Genomic DNA, 20,832 nt, shown 5'->3' with positions numbered 1-20,832 from the left:
GTCGGTGTAACCACCAGCCACGAGCCGGGAACGGGCAAGGGCGCAGGGCTTCCCGCGGCCCCCTCCTAGCCGGCGCCGTCCGCCGGGGAGGATCAAAGTCCGCAGAGCAGGGCGCGGCGGATGCTCCCACCACGCAGCCCCGAGCAGGCACCCCCGAGCGAGTACCCCAGGCAGGCACCCCGACCAGGCACCCCCGGATACCTTGCGGCGGCGGGAGGGCGCCGTCATCTCCGCGCTTCTCGGTCCGGGAGGGACTCGAAAGTATGTAGGAGAAAAGTTTCCCCTCCCACATGGGGGGGAGGATGTCGGCGGAGAGAGGGCGGAAGATGGAGAGCAGTGCTGGGAAGATGTTTCTGGCCCGCGGTGCGCGCACCATCCGAGTCCCGGCGGTGCTGGTTAAAAATAAACTCCGCGGCGGGAGCGGCGGCGCGGGTCGGGCCGGATTCCTGTGCTCGGACGGCTAATATGGATGCGCATCAGGTCCTGGCGGCGGGGCGCTGCGGCGGCCGCGGCGGCTCGCGCTGGGAGCTGGTTGGCAGAGCCGGCAGCTCGGGAAGGGGAAAAGGAGCGGGGGGGGGGGGGGAGGAGGAGCGGGCCGGCGCGCAGCCCGAGGGGAGAGGGCTGCCCAGCTCATCCCCGGCCGGCCCCACTGCCCCGAGCGCACGTAGCACGGCGTGGGGCGCTCGGGTCCTCTGCTCCGGGAGACGCCGAGTTTAAAAAGTACAACGCGCTCTGCAGACTTCACCCTCCCCATCCCCAAAAGTTCTTTAAAAGGTCGCTCCCGCTTAGCCCCAGACATCTCGCTGCCACCCAAGGACCGCGAGCCGGAACCCCGGGCGCGTACTTACGGCGGGGCAGGGCGCTTGGCTCCCAGGCATGATGCAGTGGGGACCGGTGGGCTTCGGGGAGAGAACGAGGAGAGATGCAAACTTGTTCCGGAAAAGGAATCAAAATGGCGTTTCTGGATGTGCAAAGTTCATCAACTCCGCAGTCACTTCCCCTCCTCCTCTTCTCCCACAGGGAGGGAGGTGGGCGAGGAGCTGGCGACCCCGGAGCCCCAGCCGTCGTCCCGGCCCCCGCCTCGGCCCCCCGCCCCGCTTCCTCGCCCGCACGCTCGGAGACTCGCTCTCCCCCTCTCACCCTGATAAGTAGACACATCACGTGTTGCTCCTGCGAGTCTCCTGGGGACGTGTTACTGAGCGGCGGCGGCGGCGGCGGCTCGGGCTGGGGGGTGGGGGGGACCGCGGTACCCGCCTGTCCCCACCGCCGCCCCCGCCCCGATTTTAGCGGGGTGACCGCAGTTTCCATCCCGGGATGGATGGAGGTAGAGTCCCCCACCCCACCCCCACCGCAGCCGCAGGTTTGCCCCACGCCCTCCGCAGGCACCCCGGGCCAGGGGAGGGCAGGGCCGCCCCAGGGGAAGGGTCTCGGCGGCCGCAGCTGAGCGCGATCCCAATTAGCCCAGAGCTCGCCGGCAGGCCACCTTCTTGGACCACTGCGCCCCCTCCCCTCCGGCCCCTCACTGCGGGCGACTCCCCGCCCCCGGCTTTCCATCACTTCACTCCGTGGTTTGTTTCACTATTTTAAGGGAGGAGGGGGAGAGGCAGGGATGCTCCGGAGGCCGGGAGGGGGTGGCGAAGGGGTCGAGGTCCCTGGCCCGGCGCCGCCTCTTTCGATATCGGAAGCAAGGGGGAGGCTGAGCCCCACCCGCGCGGTTCCCTCTCCACGCGGTCCTCGCTCTGCATCCAGGTGGGGAGAGTAGATGATGGGGCAGGAGATTAAGGAGCCGGCGCTTCACCCCGCCCCCAACTTCGGGCTGTGTCTCTCCCAGGGCCCCGACCTTCTAGCTCTGGGGCTGCCGCCCGGGAGCATGTTCTCCGTCCAACAAATTCAACGCTGACTCGGCTTCTGTCACCTTCCCTTCCCCACACTCCACAATTGATGCTTAAGCGGAGGCTGCCTTGCCCCCAAGAGGCCGCGAATGGCAGAGGCCCCTACCACCACTGTGTCCCCACCCCGCGATGGCACGGCTGATGCTGTGTCATCCACGTCGCCCTCCAAGGCATCAGGGAAGCCACACGCAATATCTCTTTCTCTCAGAGAGCTCCTGTTTCAGCTCTGAAAAGCAGGGGCCCTCCTCCGAGCTGCTCTCCATCTCTACAGCTCCTGCTACCACGCTTCGCCCTGGCTGCAGGGGCCCAAGTTATCATCCAACCCAGAGAAACCAGGCCTGGGCTGTGCTTCCTCCATAAAGCAGCTGACATGTTTCCAACTGTTAATACTTCTCCTACCAAGGTTCTGAAAGGGGCCTGTTCTCGGCCTTGGAAACATCTTCAGACAGATAAGGGTGATTGAGGTTGTGGAAAAGAAACGTTACACACACCCCAAATTCTAAAGATGATTGTGCCTCTTACTAGTTGCAGAGAATACTACTGTAGAATTATGCATTTGAGACTAGTTTGGCAAGATGATGTTATACATACAGAAAGCTGGCTATTCTCCACTTACTCTGACCTTTAACCCCGGCTCTGCCACATCAGCTCCTCAGAGGATGCTTTGCACACTATACCAAGTTGTAAGCCCAATCTTGGACCTTTAATTTTCTGCTGTCAGTGGAACTCTGGTTTTCAATGCTGCAGACAGAAGTGTCTATGTAGGGATGGACTAAATGGATGGATTCTGGCCAAGATAGAACTCTCTAGAACCAAGCAAAAGTGATTGGACCATTACCTCTGACTTCAGATAAGTAGGCTAAACCAATGCCCAAGAGGGAACTGATTCAGCTGGCTGTTTCTCCAAGTCCAGAGTCATCAAAATTAAGTATTCAGAACCTGCTATGTTTCCCAGGGTCTACTGTTTACTGATGAAAACTCTACCCAGAGAAACTTTAGCACTTGCATTTTTCTAAGCCTTCCCCCACCCCCACCCCATGTCCCCAGGTATATTATCAAATGCTTTTTTGAAGACAGGCCTGCCTGTGGAAGAAATGGGAAGGTCTCTAAACAGGAGCAATAGTTCACACAGTCACCACAGAACGGGTGTCTGGAGCTTGGGAGGTATAACGTGTTCCAATGAGAAAGCAAAGGAAGGGCCATGGAGGGAATGCTACTTTATTTACTTGCCCTGCCTTGGATTCAGGAGTTAGCCTTTCTTGGTCTCCCCACTCAGTGGTAGGTTTTGAGTAGGAACAACATCAAAGTTGGAATTTTGTTTCTAATTTAGCTTATTCTGTAAAATGCATTCAAACCTGCAAAGCTACATGAATTTTTTCATGACAAATCACCACCTTTATAATGTCGCCTAAATAATACTGGCAACTAAAAAGAGAGGAAAAAGTTTAAAAGTCTCTTTTATAAATTGAATTCTAATGATACGGGGCCCTGTGTTCATCTTTTCTAGCTAATTAATAAATTTGGAAGACAAACGACCTGTTCAAAGGTCTATTTGTTCATATTACATATAAATATCATTTATCCAACAAATATTTATTGAACATCTAAAAGGTAAAAAGAGTCATGCTATCAAAACCACCATGAGATCCCACTTCATACCCACCAGGATGGCTATAATCAAAAAGACAGATAATAACAAGTGTTGGTGAGGATGTGGAGAAATTGGAACCCTCACACATTACTGGTGAGAAGGTAAAATGGTGCAGCCACTTTTGAAAAGCTTGGAAGCTCCTCAAAATGTTAAACATAGAGTTAGCATATGACCCAGCCATTCTACTCCTAGTTACATATGCAAAAAATGAAAACATATGTCCACACAAGAACTTGTACACGAATGTTCAGAGCAGCATTATTCATAATAGCTAAAAAGTGGAAACAATCCAAATACCCATCAACTAATGAATGGATAAACAAAATGTGGTATATCCATACATGGAATATTATTCAGCCATAAAAAGGAATGAATTACTTGATTACATGCTATAACATGGATCAACCTTGAAAACATGCTAAATGAAATAAGCCAGACCCAAAAGGACTAATATTATATGATTCTGTTTACATGAAATGTCCAGAATAGGCAAATCTACAGAGATGGAAAGTAGATTAATGGTTGCCTAGGGCTGAGGGTTTGGGGGAAAACAGGGATCAACTGCTAATGTGTACAGGGTTTCTTTTTGGGGTGGTAAAAATTGTTCTAAAATTGAGTGTGGTGATGGTTGCACAGCTCTGAATATACTAAAAACCACTGAATTTTACACTTTAAATGGGTGAATTGTATGGTATGTAAGTTACATCTCAATAAAGCTGGTATGTATATACATATATGGAATTGTGCTAGGTTCTATAGTGGAGAAGTGATAGAAAAATGGATAAATTTATGATCCATGCCTTAAAAAAGTTTATAATCTAATCTATGCATCCACATGAAGTAATCATGAAATGCCAACCAACATATAATAAGAATCATTAAACAGGTACAAAATTCAGGGGATTAGAGAAAAGAGATCACTTCTAATAAGAGTAATTGAGGAAAGCTTCATGGAAGAGAAAGCAATGGAGTTGAGTCATGAGAATGGCTAGGAATTTTGTAGATGGAGATTGGCATTGGAAACAGCAGATGCAAAGGCATGATTGCAGCAAGTTGTGGGTCCTGTTCAGAGATCACTAAGGATTCTAGTGTGGCTGGATTATAACATATAAGGAATATACAGGTGATGAGACCAAAAGGTAAACATGCTGAGGCTATACCACAAAGAACTTTGAATACCATCCATGGAAAACCTCAGGTATGAGGGCCTGAGCTAGGGTGGGGATAGAGAGAATGGAGAATCAAAGACCAAGAACCACTTCAGAAGAAGAAGTAACAGAAAAGCAACTGCCGGACCAGGAATGGGGGTTGACGAAGTGAGGGCCAAGATGATGCCTGGGTCTTAGCCAGGTGACTGAGAGAATGAATGACAAAACGAGAAAGTCAGAAGTAGAAGCCGTTTGAGGTGGAAGGTGACAGAGTAGGTGATATTGAGCTTGAGCTAAAATAAATGGAAAACATAGAGCTATGCCATGGAAGAGAATCAAAAAGAAAAAGGACGTGGATGTTGGAGAAGGCCGCTTGGATGAGGTGACACAATCCTCTGAATCTCACAAGATGTGTAGGTGTCTTCCAGGCAAGGGGGTGGGAGGCAGGGCACTCCAGACAGAGGCAGCTGTGAGTAGTAAGCATAAGGGCACAGAGGCATAAAACAAGGTCAGTTTCCTGAACTGCAAATACCTCACTCTGTGGCTGGAGCAGAGGGAGTGGGGGAGGCGGCCAGAGATGGGGCTGGAGAAATAGCCATGGGCCAGACGGCCCGGAGCTCTGGGCACCTCGCGGCTGACTTGGACTTTATCCACCAGTGAGGCCCTGAAAGGGCTTAAGGAGGAAGGTAGACAGAGCCTCCCTCGCGGTACTGTGGAGAGGGGTCTGGAAGACTGGAGACAGGAAGGCTAGTTACCAATTAATAGAAGAGTCCATCTAAGAAATATTAAGGACCTAGTAGGCCACTGGCTGTGGAGGTAGAGAGGAATAGATTGATTTGAGACATAATTAGGATGTAGGATCAGTAGAATCTGACCAATTCAATATGGGGAAAGGAGAAAAAGTCCCTCTGGAGCACTGACCAAGGGGTGTGGCAGCAAACCTGCTTTCAGGGTTGGGTACCCGGATGGGTGGTGGGGCCATTCCCCAGTGGCATGAGTTGTGGGGAGAGGATGGTGGAGTGTGGACAATGAGAAGAGGCTGGACCCAGGACAAAGGGCTGGAGAGACATCTAGGAGACAGAGACGATGGACAGTAAAGGCTAGAGCCTGAACCCAGGGAAATGCCAGCAATCAGGAGGATGCAGAAGGGGGAGTGGCGAGTGCTCCCTCTCTTTTTCCTCTAAAGAAGCAGAACAGCCAAGGAAGTGGGGGCTGCCAAGGGAAAAGGTGGTCAACAGTGTTAAATACAGAGAAATCAAGGCAAGTCGCTGAAGAAAGGGTGATATCTGAGAAAGTAAATTGATTTGCGCGTGGCAGGCAGGGGCCAGAAAACATGGGGGCAGAGAGCAACTGGAGGAAGAGGAAGTGAAGGCCATGCTCTGCTGAGAAGTGAGGTCACAGAAGAAGGGGGAGAAAGGAAAACACCACCAGCAGCAACAACGGGAGCTAATATTTACTGGACACCTACTGCGTGCCAGGCACTGTTCTAAGGGCCTTATGTGTCTTATCTTGTTCAATCCCCTTCACCCTCCAACCTGGTAGGTGCTGTTATCATCTCATTCTACAAGGGCTGAAACCGACGCAGAGCCCCAACATCACACAGCTGGGGCGAGGCAGAGCTGAGATGCACACCAGGCAGTCTGACCCAGAACCCACTCTTTTATTGTTGTTGTTAGTCAACTGAGAAGTAAATAGTTTGCTAATAAAAAAAATGCCTACTTCGACTCTCTTGACTAATCTCAATAAAACACTCTTGATTGGAGTTTTGCAAAAAGGACATTATTATCTGTGCAGTTGTTGAACAAGGATTTAATTGGAAAGATAAGTGAACACACATCTTTAAGTATTGCTAATTTGGTTTACCACCATCCCTCCTTCACATAAAGGCACAAGCCTCTTTCTCTTTCCCAAGTATTATGTTCCATGTGTGCAGACTACATTCTGAAGCTGTAGCTGGATATTTCATGGATTCCAATATACCTAGTAACAAGAGGCTAGAGATGACCTAGCAGAGTCCTCACTTCTAACATTGACACCAGTGGTTCTCAACTGAGGTGATTCTAACCCCCGGGGATGTTCAGCAATGTCTAGAGACATTTTTGGTTAGGGGAGGGGTACCACTAGTATCTATGGGTAGAGGCCAGGGATGCTGCTTAACATTCTACATTGCACAGGACAGCGCTCACCACAAAGAATTAACTGGCTCCAAATGGCAATAGTGCCAAAGTAGAGAAACTCTGCTTGACAGTGCCTTGGAACATTACCTCTAGGAATATCAGAGTCTAGGAAAGGGGTTTTAGAATGGGTGAACCACCCAGACCATTGATGTCAACAGGAAAGGAATGCAGATCCAGAGAGGGAGAGAATACAGATATAAGAAACAGAAGACAGCTTTTGAAGGAAGGTGTGTGCATGTTTCTGTCTATCTGTCTGTCTATGGCAGAGGAGAAATGGTAAAGAGATCAGCCTCAAGGAAAAAGAGGAATAATTCATATTCTATGATAGGAGGGAAGGGAAAAAGAATAGTAGGAACATGATGAGAAATATTAGCAGGAAAAACGCAAGTTGTGGGAGTTCACATCTGAAGTCTTTGTAATTTTATTTATTTATTTTATTTTCTCCCCAAAGCCCCAGTAGATAGTTGTATGTCATAGCTGCACATCCCTCTAGTTGCTGTATGTGGGATGCGGCCTCAGCATGGCCGGAGAAGCGGTGTGTCGGTGCGCACCCGGGATCCGAACCCGGGCCGCCAGCAGCGGAGCGCACACACTTAACCGCTAAGCCATGGGGCCAGCTCATGAAGTCTTTGAATATGGAAAAGCAGCAAGCAGTGCAGGAGAGTGAGGCGAGCAGCATGGGGCTGAGGCTTGGAGAGAGAAGAAATCAGGAATTGGTGGTAGAAAAATTCAGCTGTGTTTTTACCTTCAAGGCCGTGGAGCCACAGAGGAGAGACAACATATGGTAGGGACTACTGACAGTTGGAAATTGAAGTGAGTAAAATTCATCACAAGGGGATGACAGTGGAAAGGGGCTGAGACTGTGAGAACTGGGCGTGGTCGAGGGACATGAAGATGAGGAAGAAAAGCAGGTTCAGTGGCTGGGAGGGTGAGGCAAGGTGCAAAGGAAAGAAGGGGGCTGAGAGTGGGGAAACAGAGATAGAGACCTCAGGAGAGAAAGAGAACCAAACAACTCGTGTGAGATGGAGCAGAAATCCTAATCACGGGGTGGAGGAAATGGAGAAAACTATGAAGCAAGGACAGGACATGAGTCCTTGATATACATGGTCCTGTCACTGAAAATGAAGAAGGGGATGACTTGAGAGGAAAAATGTGAAGTTGGTCCCTTAGGCCATCGTGAAGGAAGTGTGTCTTAGAGATCAGTAGATGACTGGGGTGCAGATGAGAAGAGGCAAGCAGAAACAGATGGCACCAACATCACAGGAGGTATTATGGGCTGAATTATGTCCCCTCAGATTCACATGCTGAAGTCGAAGCCTCTAGTACCTCAGAATGTGACTGTATTGGAGATAGGGCCTTTACAAAGGTAATTAAGTTAAAATGAGGACATTAGGGTGTAAGAAGAGATCAGGACACACACACACAAGAGGGAAGACAATGTGAGGACACAGCAATGAGGCAGCATCTACAAGCCCAGGAGAGAGGCCTGAGAAGAAATCAGCCCCGCCTACACCTTGATCTTGGACTTCCAGCCTCCAGAATTGTGAGGAAATAAATTTCTGTTGTTTAAGCCACCTAGCTTGTGGTACTTTATGATGACAGCCTGAGCTGACTGATACAGGAAGGAGGAACATGAAGAAGATGGTGAGCCTGGCGTGGAAGGGAAAATAGAAGACACATTCATAGACTCCATGGCCTCCCCTGTGAACTGGGGGAACTAGTCTTCTTGAGCAAAGGCTTTTGAAGGAAGTGATATGTCCAAGGACACACCAAGTGTCCATCAGGGTGCAGAGGTAGGGGAAGTGCTGTGGAGAAGGCTGAGAATTAGAGTTTCTTAGAACAAGGGGTTCCAAAGCCTCAGTGGATGGGACATTTCTGGAAAGTGGGGACTTGGCTAATGATTTTTCTATCCCAGCACTAGCACAGGGACTCGCATATTGTAGGTTCTTAACAAATACATTTTGCAAAGTGTGGAGAGGTGGACTAGGCATGGAGGAGGCGTGGGAATGAGCTGGAAAGGATTAGGGGCATAGGGGAAGTTGCTGGAGGAAGGGGTTTGCCCAGGAGTGGTAAGTATAGCAGAAGGCTGAGAGGCAGGTGATGAGATGTCATTTAGAAATTCCAAACCCCCTTAGTAATGCAGCCAGTTAAACTCTCCCTCTCAGACAAGCAGCACAGAGTCAGAGGGATGGGCTACTGAGAACACCTTGATACAACTTCTGCCATCCTAAATACATTATTACTTTAGCTACCCAGACAACTTGAGGAATGCATTACTTCTTGTGGTTGACAGTTTTACCTTTAAATGTTAAGCATTTGGAGTAGAAATTTTTTCTAAAATGTATTACGTACATCCTTGCTTTTTCTCCCTTTTCTAAAAAATCATAATGTTAATATATGAACAAAATGACATTATCATCAACCTCAAATATTATACTGAATTGTCATACAAAGATAATTTTTTATAAACAAGATTTATCCTAGGCCACAAGATGGTAACATCCATTAAGAAACTATTCATCCTTGAAGTATGTAACAGCTATTTGCTAGCATACTGTAGGACTCCATGGTAAGTTCCAATTTGAGTTTTCGGTCTGCTTTTTGTTATTTTTCCTCCCTCACTATCTGGCTTCTTTCTGTCACTTCTTTCTGAACTCAGTGTGCCTGCCCATAGCAACCTCCTCTTCTCTTTCTAGTTGATTGTTTCTAATCTACAGTGGTTAGGAAACTGGATAACCAACATTGTTAGAAATGTGTCAGAAGTAAGCGTGAGGACCAGCATCTCCTTTTGCTGCCTAGAATCCAAAAGTTGCTTATTTCCTGATTCTTGGTTCGGTTTTAGATTGATGAGTTGTTAGCATACTTCTAAACTATAAAAGCTGTTTCAAAGATATCAGAATATTAGGGAAGGTTAAATAACTCATTTAAGCCAAACTTCTCTCCATGACATAAATTTATTGCTTACTAGAATTTTAAAATGATTTAACTTTAGGGGTCACAGAAAGGGCCAGTTGTCCCTCCTTCTGCCTTCAGACAAGAAGGCAGATATTGGCAAAAACTGTTCTACTCTCACTGGATGTTTCTTTCTTTGCCTAAAAGACTTGTCCTTATAATTCAATATTTGTTTCTTTGTAGGATAGAGCTCTTCATTCACAAACCAGAGTATAAGTAAGTGAAATAAATACTTCTTCAATAAGTAGTATGTGTGTGTACCTTTGTGTGTAAAATTGAGAATGCACAGAACCAAAGTAAAATTTCTCAGTTTCAGTTAAGTAGACCCCCAAACTATACTTGGAAGTGGAGACCACTGACCCAGCTTTAGTATTCCCAATGACTCTGACCACACTGCCGGGCCACTGGTCATCTTGCACACAGAATAGGTCCCCATGTTCCCAGGTCAAAGGATCAGACCAGAGTTTCCAACTGTAAAAAGTGCTGAAGAAGTTGTAGTAAATCACACAACTCGACAGCCATGAAAAACCCTCACCATTTGTAAACACTGAAAATAACAATGTGTATATCCTAATGGACAGAAAACTCTTTCTCTTTCCCTCAGAAAAAAATAAAGTCAGGAGCCAGCCCAGTGGCATAGCAGTTAAGTTCGTGCGCTTCGCTGCGGTGGCCCTGGGTTCACGGGTTTGCAACCCGGGCGCGGACCGACGCATTGCTTGTCAAGCCATGCTGTGGCGGTGTCCCATATAAAGTAGAGGAAGATGGGCACGGATGTTAGCCCAGGGCTAGTCTTCCTCAGCAAAAAGAGAAGGATTGGCATCGGATGTTAGCTCAGGGCTAATCTTCCTCACACACACACAAAAAGAAAGTAATCTCTAGTGCTTGTTTGTCATTTCACAGTGAATAGGAATTGGGATGATTTTACCCACTGCCTCTGACTTCCATAAGGCAATGGACTTAGAGATTTCACACACTATCATATGCACACCTCAGGTAAGTCATGGAGTACGTGCTCGAAAAAGAAGGTATTTTAAAGTATGGAGGCTGACTTTATGTTGCTTCTTTATGATACTAAAGAAACTTGACATTCATTTACTCATTCATTCAACCAGCAATTGGTAGGCAACTGATGATGGTCCAGGCTCTATATACAACAGAAAACAAAGCACACAGATCCCTGCCCTAGTGGGTCTTACAGGCTAAAGATGTGTTATGTTTTAAACAACAAAATGTCATGAAAACTTAAAAAACTACACTACAGGTTGCTTCCTCAGTGGGACCTTTTACAATAAAGCCAGTGTATGCATCTGTTGTGGGCTGAAATTTGTCCCCACCAAATTCATATGTTGAAGTCCTAGCCCCCAGCACCTCAGAATGTGACTGTATTTGGAGATAGGGCCTTTACAGAAATAATTAAGATAAAATGAGGTCATCAGGGTGGGCCCTAATCCAATACGGCTGGTGTCCTTATAAGAAAAGGAGATTAAGGCACAGACACAGATACAGAGAAGACCATGTGAAGACACAGGGAGAAGACGGCCATCTACAAGCACACGAGAGAGGCCTCAGAAGAAACCAACCCTGCTGACACCTTGATCTCGGACTTTTAGCCTCCAGAACCGTAAGGAAATAAATGTCTGTTGTTTAAGCCCCCTAGTTATGGCAGCCCTAGTAGACTAATACAGCCTCCAAAGCCTAAACTTTATCTGCCCAAGTATAGGGAATATCTGTAAACTAGAACAATTTCATCAGAACTATAAGCTAGGATGTTGAGATGCAACCGCCTGTGTGTAGACACAATGGAATGAGAAGACCTTAGAGGAACAAGACAGTATTAGATGATATTGTGGAACAAGATAGTATTAGGTGACATTATGGTAAGACGAATTTGTGATAATCCTAAAAGTAAAGCCAATTGGAAGCAATCTGTTTACGAATTTGAAATTAACTATTAAAACTATCGTACATCCATGAAAAGAAGACTTTACACCTATTAAAATGATCCTGGAGAAGAACACAATTTCATTTAAAAAGTTCATGATATATTTTTAAGTAAAAAAGCCGGCTACATATAGATAATCCTATTTTCGTAAGCAACAACAAAAAGTTATACTCACATATAAACAAAAAAAGACAGAAGCTGTGGACACCAAGGAATCACACAGTGGTTATTTCTGGGTAGTGGGATTATGAGGGATTTTTATCTTTTGCCATTCTGCTTATCTCTATTTTCTCATTTTTCTGCAATAAACATGCAATGATTTTGTTATAAGGAAGAAAATTAAATAGTTTCATTAAATCTATTACATGAAGTGACTATCTTCAGTGTCATAATATCTCTATCAAAGTCAAGGACTTGAAGCAATAATCTACAGAATGTGATAGACAATACAGGTAATTTGAATTTTAAAGCACATGGCTCTCTCCACATCAAATTCCTTCCTCTTCCCCACAGTTTATCTTTACACTATAATTGCATCACTTCTTCATATTTCCTATGCATTACAGCCATAACATTGTGTAGCAGACCATGTTTTATTCCTAAATTGAAATCCAAGTTTCAGGCTTCAACTAAAAGAAGAGTTTTTCTTTCTTCTCCAGTTTCTCAGAAATTGGATTTTATAAAGCAAAACAAGGACTGCAAATATACTTGGAAGTGGCAGATTACAGTAGAAAGAGCATGGACTGGGACATGAGACAGCCCTGGGGTCCATCCTGGCTCTATTACTTACCTGCTGTCACTAGCACAGGTGTCCAACTCTGGTGAACTTCAGTTCCTTCAACTATAAAACAGATGTAATAACCACCTCATTGTCATGAGGATTAAAAGAGATGACACGTATAAAGCATTCAAAAAAGGCATCTGGGGGCTGGCCCGGTGGCGCAAGTGGTTAAGTGCGCGCGCTCCGCTGCGGCGGCCCGGGGTTCGCTGGTTCGGATCCCGGGCGTGCACCGACGCACTGCTTGGCAAGCCATGCTGTGGCGGCGTCCCATGTAAAGTGGAGGAGGATGGGCACGGATGTTAGCCCAGGGCCGTCTTCCTCAGCAAAAAAAGAGGAGGATTGGCGGATGTTAGCTCAGGGCTGATCTCCTCACCAAAAAAAAAAAAAAAAAAGGCATCTGGCCCATGGTGGTTACACACTGAACTGTAGCCCTTATTATATATTTAAAAATTTGATGCTTAATATTGACATTTTGCAATCAAACACATACAGCTTAATCCAATAAAAGTGTTAAGGTTACATCAAATTCCCTATGTAATCTTTTTTTTTTTTAAAAAAAAAAACAAAATAGTGCCACATCAAGGTCATTATTTCTTAACTGCTACATGATAATCATCCATTTATGACTATGTTTATATAGCTGGATTTATATATGTGTACACGTGTATGCATATAAGATGCTTATGAAGTTGCTCATAATTGTTATTAATGTTATTTAAATTATATTATGGTGACAACAGATAAAATAGTTATAACCAAAACACTGAGTTAGAAATGTCCTGCAGTCATTAAAACAATAGCTTATTTTCTAGAAAGAGAGAGACCTGAGTGATGTGACTCTGTGATTGGTCTAGTTGGTCCTGTTATTTCAGATGAATTTGGAATAAGTACTGACCTTAATATGATTCCTTCAACAGAGAACTCGAGACACACAGAAAGTATATAATATGCCCAACTTAGACAGCTAGTAAGTGGTGGGGCCAGGTTTAGTATCCAAGTCCTCTGAGTCTATAGCCCAAGTTCTTTCTACTGCACTATACAGGATGACAGAAAAATTTACACCTTGAGCAGGCTGTAAGTCTGTAGTTATACACAGAAACTTGCAGTTTCAAAAAAAATAGATAGGAAGGAGAGGGGCTGAGTGCATCCAGATATTAAACAGGCAATAAAGCTAGAATGCACCTAATGCACATACACTATATACTATGCTATAGTGCCAATGCAATGATACATTTATCAATGGAATCAAACTGAAAACCTCAAAGTGTTTGTTATACGATGAAGATGGGACTTCAAATCAGTGGGGAAAATCAGTAGTCAACATAGTTGGAACACCTGAAAGGGAAAAAAATTCACACCAAATACTAACTTCACACCAACTTTAATACCAAAGACTAAAACTTTTTATTCCAAATGGATTAAAGAATTAAATGTAAAATATAAAATGATAAAAGAACCAGAAGAAAAATAGATAAATATTTATCTGATCTTTGGGGGGTATAGAAGGGTTTTTTCAGGAAAACAAATAAACCATAAAGGAAAAGATGTGCATTTTCATTTACATAATAAATTTAAATATAGGTACATAAAAAAAAAACTATCTGTTAAATTGAAAGGGAAATCACAAACCAGGAAAAAAGTATATTTACAGGCAGAGTTAGTTAAAAGCCTCAATATAATAAAAGCTACACTTTATTGAGCCCTTATTAGGTGTAAGACATGCTAAGCTCTTTGCACACAATATCTCATTATAATCTTATAAGGGAGATACAATTAGTTCCACTTTTAAAATAAAGAAACGGAGACACTGAGTGGCTAAGAAGTAACATGTCCCCAGTCTCATAGCTAATAAGTAGCAGAACAGAGATTTGGATGTAGCAATCTTTGCGTTCCATGCTTTCACTCAACTTTTATGATCTATTGACTCTTATAAGTCAATATAAAAAGAACACCTCAACTGCAAAATGGGCACGGGATATAAAGAAGCAATTCACAAAAGAAAACATATAAATATCTAATAACACAGTTTTAATGTTCAATGTCAGTAGTAGTGAAAGAAATGCAAATTAAAACATGGAGTAAGATTTTTTTTTTCCCCCATCAAAGTGGCAAAAAATGGGGCCGGCAGGGGGGTGCAGCAGTTAAGTTCGTACGCTCTGCTTCGGCGGCCTGGTGTTTGCAGGCCCAGATCCCTGGTGCGCACTGATGCACTCTTGCCAAGCCATGATGTGGCGGCGTCCCATATAAAGTAGAGGAAGGTGGGCACAGATGTTAGCCCAGGGCCAGTCTTCCTCAGCAAAAAGAGGAAGATTGGCATTGGATGTTAGCTCAGGGCTAATCTTCCTCACACACACAAAAAAAAGTGGCAAAAAACATTTTAAAATTTCAACATCTAATTTTGGCAAAGCTGAGGAAAATAGATACATGTCATTATGGGAATGATACTGTTTTCAATTACTTTGAACAGAAATTTGAAAATTTAAGCATTATGTCCTTAAAAATGTGTACCTCTTTCAGTCAGCCACTCCATTTCTAAAAAAAAAAGAATTTTGAAATTTTCCTAAAGAAATATATACAAGGATATTTGTATAAGGATGGTTGTCATTAGATTATTTGCCATCATGAAAAACTGGAAACAAGCTAAATGTCTACTAACAGGGCTTTGGTACATAAATGGCAAAATATTCACATGATGGAATAACATGTTAACCATTAGCAATCATAAAGTGTAAGGCTATAAAATTTGGAAATGTTCAAAGTATAGTAAGGGAAAAAAATCTTATAAAACTATATGTGCTATTTTTAATTTTTGTTTTTGTGCTTGTCCACATTTTCCAAATTTGCTACCAGGAATATACATTACTTTTACGATCAGGAAAACAATTGTTACTAAAATACCAATAAACTTGAACCAGAAGAATACCTAGTTTAAGATTATAGAATTTAAAGATTTTATTTATTTATTTATTTTTCCCCCCAAAGCCCCAGTAGATAGTTGTATGTCATAGCTGCACATCCTTCTAGTTGCTGTATGTGGGACGCGGCCTCAGCATGGCCGGAGAAGAGGTGAGTTGGTGCGCGCCCGGGATCTGAACCAGGGCCACCAGCAGCGGAGCGCACACACTTAACCGCTAAGCCATGGGGCCGGCCCAGATTATAGAATTTAAATATGATTTCCTATTTAAAACTTAAATGTTCCAAGTTTCGGTATACATGGGAATTCAAAGTAAAAATCAAAGATAAAAACATTCCTGTGGGACCCAAACCAGATATAAAAGCAAAATAGAGGGCCGGCCCTGTGGTGTAGCCGTTAAGTGCGCGCACTCTGCTGCTGGCGGCCCGGGTTCGGAGCCGGGGCGCGCACCAAGGCACTGCAGGCTGTGGCGGCATCCCATATAAAGTGGAGGAAGATGGGCACAGATGTTAGCCCAGGGCCAGTCTTCCTCAGCAAAAAACGGAGGATTGGCATGGATGTTAGCTCAGGGTTGATCTTCCTCACAAAAAAACACAAAAAATAAATAAATTTAAAAAAAAAAAGCAAAGTATAAATTTCTATCTATAAAAACAACTGGTGGCCACTAAAAGTCTATAGGCCACTAAAAGGAAAATGCCCTCCCCCCCACATACCCAGAAACTCACCTCCAAGGAGATTAATTGCTTTTCAGCCTTCAAATCTCAGTAAGACCTCATACAGAGACAAGCATTTTCAGAGGAAGCAATAACCTATACATTCAAGATAGGATTGATCTTTAATTTCTATCTTTCCTGTTAGGTAACATTAATATTATAATTTGTAAATAAAGTTGTTCAAATTGTATGAATCTGCCAAGATAACTGATTCTAATTTAAAAACACTTAAAAAGAACTGAAATATACTTCTCCAACATATAAAGAGTATTCCTTTCAAACCACAGCCAACATTATACTTCATAGTGAAAATCTAGAGGAATTCCTTTAAAAATAAGAAGAAAAATCTCTCGGAAAGAAAAAATTATTTAGTATTGTTCTGCAAGTTTTTCTGGCCAATGCAATAAGACATGAAACAGATAAAGAGATTTATTTTGTTTTTATTTTTTTTCTGTGTGAGGAAGATCAGCCCTGAGCTAACATCCACGCCAATCCTCCTCTTTTTGCTGAGGAAGACTGGCCCTGAGCTAACATCCGTGCAGATCCTCCTCCACTTTATGTGGGACGCCGCCACAGCACGGCCTGACAAGCGGTGCATCCGTGTGCGCCAGGGTCCGAACCCGGGCCACCAGCAGCAGAGCGCGTGCACTTAACCAGTATGCCATGGTGCCAGCCCCAGATAAAGAGATTTAAATTTTGGAAAGAAAAAGTTAACATTATCATTAATTATAGATGATATCATTGTGTAATTAGAAAACCCAAAGAAATGAATGGAAAACTATATTCAAGAGAAATCTAATCATAATAGCTATCATTTATTGAAATCCTCTATGTCCAACACTGCAGCATTGTATTCTCAGAGTCATGCCTCTGGTAAATAGTAGAGCTGGGATTCAAAACCAAGTCTGACTGATTCCAAAGACTCCAAAGGCTGAGTTCTTTTCAATAGCTTATCGCTTTGCTGGGTGAAGTGGCTAGTTACAACGTGCGCACGCGCACACACACACACACACTTCCTATATGAAAGCAATAACCATCACAAAAGTACAATTTTAAAGAACCCATTCACAAAGCAACAAATTCAACAAGGTTTGTGCGTAATCAATAAAAGAAAAAAAAACACTTAGACATAACCTGGACATATATCTAATAAGAAGTAAAGAGAGATAAAGCAAGATTTAGATAGGAAGATTAAAATTTTATTTGTAAAATGTATACTCTAAATTCATTTGTATGTTAAATGCAATTCTGATCAAAACCCCAACTGGGTAAAATATTTTATAGGGAGAAATATAACTAAATAATTCCCACGTGCATCTAAAAGAAACAATGAGGTGAGAATAGTAAAGAAAAATTTACTAAAGAATTATAGGAAGAAGGGATACTAGATAGTAAAACAATTATGAGTCTATAATGAAAAGAGCATGGGAAAGAAAAAACAAACTAACTAATAGAACAGAATAGATAAACTAGGAATAGATCTAATATACTTACTAGAAGTCAGTTTATGATAAACCAATAATCATCAGAGAAGGAAAGAATTATTCAGTAATTAATTACTGTTGGAATAATTTGTTAACAATTTGGGGGAAAATATCAAGGTAAATTCTTACCTCACACTGTACACCAAAATAAATTCCTTATGAATTAACCGGTTAAATAGAGATGTATTTTTAAAACAGAAAAATAAGATAAAAACAAAATTTGTCACACTCTTGGAGAGAAAAAAGTGTATCATACCACTGGAAGGGAAGGAGATTTTAAAACTTGAATGCAAATAAGGAAAGACATAGATAAAATTAGAAATTAAAGAGATATAAAAAAACGAAAGACCATAAATAACCCAACCACATAGAAATATGAACCTTCTCTACGTCAAAAGTAAGAAAGCAAAACACTGAAAAAAAAAATCATTTTGCAACAAAAATTACAAAAGAAATAAAAATTAAGCAAAGTAGTTTTTAATTTTTCTCTATTAAATAAGAAAAAAAAATGCCCCAAGTCCACCAGGACATAATGAAGTGAGTGGATACTTGCATATGCTGTAGTGCAAATGGCATTGTAAATGGGCACAACCCTTTTAGAAAGCTTTAACACACATTACATACATATTACTACAATTATCTGTTTTAAAAGAAAAATGAAGTAAAAAAGGACTGAAAAAAATTACCAAAATGATCAAGAAATAATGTCAGAGTGATGGGAATGGGGTATACTGTTTCTATTTCTCAAATTCTATGTAATTGCATTACTTTATTATTTTACCAATTTAGTTAGACTTATTCTTACCCGTATTGAACTTTATGTGTTATATTCTTGGATTACAGAATCTCAACGAATTTAACAAAACCCGAAATCTGGGATTGGAGCCGCAATTTTCAAAATCATCTAAAAAGCAATCATTCCACATAACATAAACCTGTGACAAACAGGTCTTGCATTTTTCCATTTACTCTGGAAAGCTAAAGCTTTTGTGGTAGGTGAGTGTCTTTTTAAAAAGCAGCAGGAGGGGTAGGATATCTTTGTAAAACTAAAAAATGTGCCAGTGGTGAGTTAGCCTCCCAGTGAAAGCACACCCCTCAGCAGACCGGTCCAATTAAGGGCCTCTGCTCCTGCCCACGTGCTTGGGAGAAAGATCTTCAAGGAATCCCAACCCACCCCAAGCTGCTACAACTCCTTTCTCCAGGATGCAACTAGGAGCAAGTCCTGATCACATGTCTCTTATCTGTAGTTGCCCAAAACAGCCTCAGAGCTTGGCTGGAGCAGACCAGAACAAGTGCTTACATCTCTCCAGGCAACAAAAAGGACAAGGAGCCTTCTCCTCATGCCCTGTTCCATCACACAGAAACGCAGTAGGCGAGTTCAGCTGTGCATGCCACTAAACACCAACATTAAAACAACCATTGTCCAAAACCACCATGAGATACCACCCCACACCCATTAGGAGGCCTGTATCAAAAAAACAGAAAACAACCACTGTTGGCAAGGATGTGGAGAAAATGGAACCCTTGTGCACTGCTGGTGGGAATGTAAAATAGCACAACCTCTATGGAAAATGGTATGGCAGTTCCTCAAAAAATTAAAAATAGAATTATCCTATGATGATCCAACAATGATCCAGCAATTCCACTTCTGCATATATACCCAAAAGGACTGAAAGCCAGGTCTCAAACATATTTGTACACCCATTATTCACAATAGCCAAAAAGTGGAAGCAACCCAAGCGTTCACAGATGATGAGTGAACAAAATGTGGTATATACATACAATGAAATATTAATCAGTCTTAAAAAGAAATGAAGTACTGACACATACTAAACATGGATGAACCTTGAAGACATTACGCTGAGTGAAATAAGCCAGACACAAAAGGACAAATACTATATGATTCCACTTATATGAGGTTCCTAGAGTAGTCAAATTCACAGGGACAGAAAGCAGAATGGTGGTTGCCAAGGGCCTGGGGGAAGAGAGGAATGGGGAGTTAGTGTTTAATGAGTACAGAGTTTCAGTTTGGGAAGATGAAGAAGTTCTGAAGATGGATGGTGGTGATGACAGCACAATACTGTGAAGGTACTTTATGCCACTGAACAGTACACTTCAAAATGGTTAAAATGGTAAATTTTATGTAATGTACATTTTACCACTCTCTCTCTCTCTATATATATATAACATATATGTAAAGACCATTGCCACATGAATGCTCAAGGCATCAGTCATGTTCAGGAAATATTTTATTCGAAGATGCAGATTTGCAGATTGTTCCTGGGAACATCCTGGTGACACAGCACACACCTGTGGCTGGGTAAATGGGATGTACACTGAGCCGTAGCCAGTTCTAGGTAACTGAGAGCAGAGTCACGCTTGCTCCTTAGGCTTGGTATGACAAATGAAAAAAGAACATGGGACACCACAGGAAACTGAATGCTGGAACCATAAAACAATGCAGAGCAATTTCCTTATCGCCATCTCCCCAACTTAGAATTTTTTACAAAAGTGATTTACAAAGGGCAAAGTTCTCAGCCCATGGAACTCCTGGGGTTTGGCTCATGTGGTGCTGACAGGGTTCTTTCATGTTCCAGAGAGAATACTCGAGGGGCTCTTGTGTGGAGCTGCAAAGGATGACACCGTATCATAAATTAGAAGCTAAAAGGAGGCCAGCTGAGAGGTCTGGTCTGAGTCCTCGCTTCAGCATTCTGAGCTCCAGTTTCAGGGATTATTTTGAGAACTTAATTTAGCTATAGGCAAACAGGTCAATTTGTAACTTGCCTAAATAAGTCACCTGTCCCTAAGCCGGAGTCCTGAAGCACCATTCAACTCCTCCAGCAATGTCTGCTGTACAAAGGTACAAGCACACTTTTCTTTTTAAAACCTGGTCCAATGGCTCTCTGAAGCTGTCTTTAGTCTTCTAAAGACCCTTTGGCCACCTACTGGATTTTTCCAGTGTGAGACCTGGGCAGAAAAAGAGCAACTTACTGCCCTTGTTCAAGGGAAAGCGAGAAGAGTTGCAGACTTGAAGCTAGGCAGATTTTATTATTCAGTACCCATAGAGATTTGCAAGAGAATAGCTCAGACACAGTCTGTTACTACCCTCCTCTCAAAGAAAAACCAATTATTTCTCCTACCTATGAGTTTAGTAGAAGCGTGGAACATAGAAGATTCC

General features: G+C 43.2%; 1 protein-coding gene across 6 annotated transcripts in view; it reads right to left on the bottom strand.

Moving 5' to 3' along the window:
- RREB1 (ras responsive element binding protein 1) overlaps positions 1-20,832 on the bottom strand; it is a 176,519-nt gene that overhangs the window by 132,114 nt on the left and 23,573 nt on the right. For 3 of the 6 annotated variants that reach the window (XM_014788760.2, XM_014788765.2, XM_014788764.2), the window contains exon 1: positions 849-1,087. The exons of 1 other annotated variant lie outside the window; for it this stretch is intronic. The gene's annotated coding sequence lies outside the window, so the exon portion shown is untranslated. Of the gene's footprint in view, positions 1-201; positions 496-848; positions 1,088-1,140; positions 1,200-20,832 lie in introns of those variants that run through there. 2 more of the 6 variants (XM_087437954.1, XM_014788761.2) reach the window with 2 other exon arrangements.

Source organism: Ceratotherium simum, chromosome 13 (genome assembly GCF_057802395.1).
Source record: "Ceratotherium simum simum isolate JZ-2026a chromosome 13, ASM5780239v1, whole genome shotgun sequence".
Classification (NCBI taxonomy): domain Eukaryota; kingdom Metazoa; phylum Chordata; class Mammalia; order Perissodactyla; family Rhinocerotidae; genus Ceratotherium; species Ceratotherium simum.
This window is presented reverse-complemented; position numbering and strand designations above follow the sequence as displayed.